At 34.4% G+C, this 2,915-nt stretch overlaps 1 long non-coding RNA gene across 1 annotated transcript; it reads left to right on the top strand.

The window, feature by feature from the left end:
* The first annotated feature begins 223 nt into the window (after positions 1–223).
* On the top strand, positions 224–1,910 carry LOC140245790 (uncharacterized). The gene is made up of 3 exons (XR_011902370.1): positions 224–318; positions 737–885; positions 1,832–1,910. It is a non-coding gene; the product is annotated as an uncharacterized lncRNA (long non-coding RNA).
* The last annotated feature ends 1,005 nt before the right edge of the window (positions 1,911–2,915 follow it).

Below are 2,915 nucleotides of genomic sequence, written 5' to 3'. Positions count from 1 at the left end.
TACTGAAGATGAGATCATATAAAAATCAAACATAAATGTAGATGTAATGCAATATTTCTCAACCATGTCAATTGGCACAAGTGTTTAATGTGTGCACAGATGAAAATACGTCTGTAGTCACAGATCAATTAGCTTTCCATTGTTATTATGTTGCGTTAAGTATGACGTAAGGGTGATATGCTGTGATGTATTGTTCTTTATTTTTATCAAGGTGTCAGCAACAAATGGACATGCTGAGTTTGGGATCACATCAACTAGAGTGAGGGGGAGATAGAAAGATGTCTTGACTGCGATGTGAATGCCCTTTCCAGCTCAGAAGTAAGTGTCAACGATTTGAAATTAGGAATATCATCTCATGAATACAAACCGATTTATGCAAGGAAATCATATCCTAATCCACATACAAATGAGGGCATGATACGATCAAATATTTGTGTACAGGAATTACAGGTGTCAAGATGACTTCCATCCTACATAATTCATTTTCAGTTAGATATGGCTTTAGAGCATCAAAGATGATAATAACAATGACATGATTAATGTATTACATGTAAGACAAATTAATGTTGACAGTGACCTGAAGATCCAAAATCTCTTACTAAGGGATTCATGAGATCGTGATGATTAATTCTAATTCATGATGAATGTGTTTGTTTTTTGTTGCAGTATGATTATCCTGTTTCACTCATAAAAATGATAACTTATTTAAGTTTTTGTTAATTGTATTTTCGACCAGAATTAGCACAAAGTGGACAAAATGGACCCTGCAAACCACAGCCAACTACGGACAAGAGAGAGAGAGAAAAAAAAGAAAGAGACAGATGTCCTGACTACCAACTTCTAATCTGTGCATCCTGTACTCTATTTCGAAAGGAAATATGGGAGGTAAGCAATAATACAATAATGTAAAATGTAAACCCCAAATATGTTGGAATATTTTGTCAAGCCTTTGACATCTTGACCAAATTTTTGACTGTCGATCGTTCATTGGGCAAAAAATTAACGCATGTTTTGCTAAAAGAATGCAGTACTGCATATGCATGTAGTCAATCACTCCAACAACGAAGATTTACATGAATTAACGCTGATTATTTTTTTTTAGCCTCTGTCAAAGATGGTTGCAGGAGTTTTTATGTTGTTGCAGTCATCCATTCACACGCACATCTGTCCTATTCTCATCTTGCAATAACTTAACATTTACTCAGCAGATCATCTTCAACTTTGGTTTTATACAGAAGAGATGATTACCTGCTGAGCCTTGTACAAGTAGCATTTTAGTTATTGTTGTGATTTTGCTGCTGATTGTAAATTACAGGGAAACCCTGATTTTTATTGACTGTAGAGCATTGCTACCATGACATTATATTTACCTTCGGATGGCAAAGTTACCATAACCTCTAAGCAATTTGACTTTCATTAGTTATGAGGGTATTGATGTGAAAGGTCACGGGGACATTATATGCACGAAAGTGTTGAATGTATCCAGTTGCAGTATCAGGCAAGCACTACCTTGAAATTCTTCTGAATGGAATAAAAAGCTTAATGGAAAGAATTGGATATTTGGATCATGAAAGTTTCCTACATTTTATATTTCATCGTATACTCACGGTTAAATTGCTACAATTAGGATCTACTGTATAAAATAATATACTTTACAGTTTCAAGGAAACTTTACATATAGAGGAAATCAAGTAACCGTATATCTTTATTAGCGTATATGTCACTGTGTCTTCACCAAAGATTAAAATGCCCATGTCACTTTCCTCACCAAGTAAAGACAGATACACTATTCTTTCTCTCTCTCTCTCTCTCTCTCTTTGTCTCTCTCCAGAAACAACCCTGCCAGGCTATCCGGTCCGCATCCAGATTCCGTATGAAGGATGTCATCAGAACCTGAACTTACGTGTGGAAAATGCATCCATCTAAACTTCTCAAATATAATCACAATGTGCTTTCAGGACTATTATAGAAGTTGAATATATAAAAGACATGTGTATATATTAGAAATTTCTACTAATCCAGATTAAATGCTTCTTTTCTCATCTTTTTTTTCTTTTTTTTTTCCTTAGTGATGAAGTAAAACAAGGTCTGATATCAAAATGTGCACAACACTACTTGGCAAAGAGCATTTACAATATGATTTGATGTAGATCTACTTCCAATTTTGATGGCAGCATTAAAGGGATAAGGGATGGTCTTCTTTTGGTTGAGATGGGGGCTGAGATGGAGATTTTATATAATGATGAGAACCCTGTTATGAAATATTAAAGAGTAAACAATACCAAGAGGAATTCCAAATTTTTTTGTTAAAAATTGGTTTTGAAAAGGCTGAGATGTACAAAAACAAAGAGGTCCTAATAAAGGTGGCACCCACTTCTAATAAATATCATTCTGTGTCACTTTAAAAAAAAAATTCTCGGCCGTTTCAAAAGCAATAACTTTAATCAAACAAACTTCAAATTACTCTAAGAATTTGATGCTCTTTCATATTTCATAAGTTGTTTTTATTTGCTTGCAAAAAGTTAAAGTCTGAATCTCCATCTCAACCAAAACTATACCATGCCTTTGAGACTCAGAGTTACAAGCCGCATACTAGTATAGTTCATGGAAATTGATCATGTTATTTCCTTTGAAGCCCAAACGCCAACATTCTAATCCTGTCAGATTGGGGTGTCTTTTGTTTTTGTTTTTATGGGGGGGGGGGCAACAAAAGGGAAGTGAACTTTGCCTTTCTTCATCAGATGGAGGAAAATATGTGACACGTTAGTCAGAAAAAAAAGAAAACTTCACGTTGAAGTGCTTAAACAGAGAAAATTTCACAAAGTAACAGTTGGTGAATCTGAAGGGAAATAGCATAGAGCATGTTTTTTTCTTTTCTAGTTTAAGATATAAAAGAATAGTATGTAGCTTAAAGG

Source organism: Diadema setosum, unplaced genomic scaffold (assembly GCF_964275005.1).
Source record: "Diadema setosum unplaced genomic scaffold, eeDiaSeto1 scaffold_33, whole genome shotgun sequence".
Classification (NCBI taxonomy): domain Eukaryota; kingdom Metazoa; phylum Echinodermata; class Echinoidea; order Diadematoida; family Diadematidae; genus Diadema; species Diadema setosum.
This window is presented reverse-complemented; position numbering and strand designations above follow the sequence as displayed.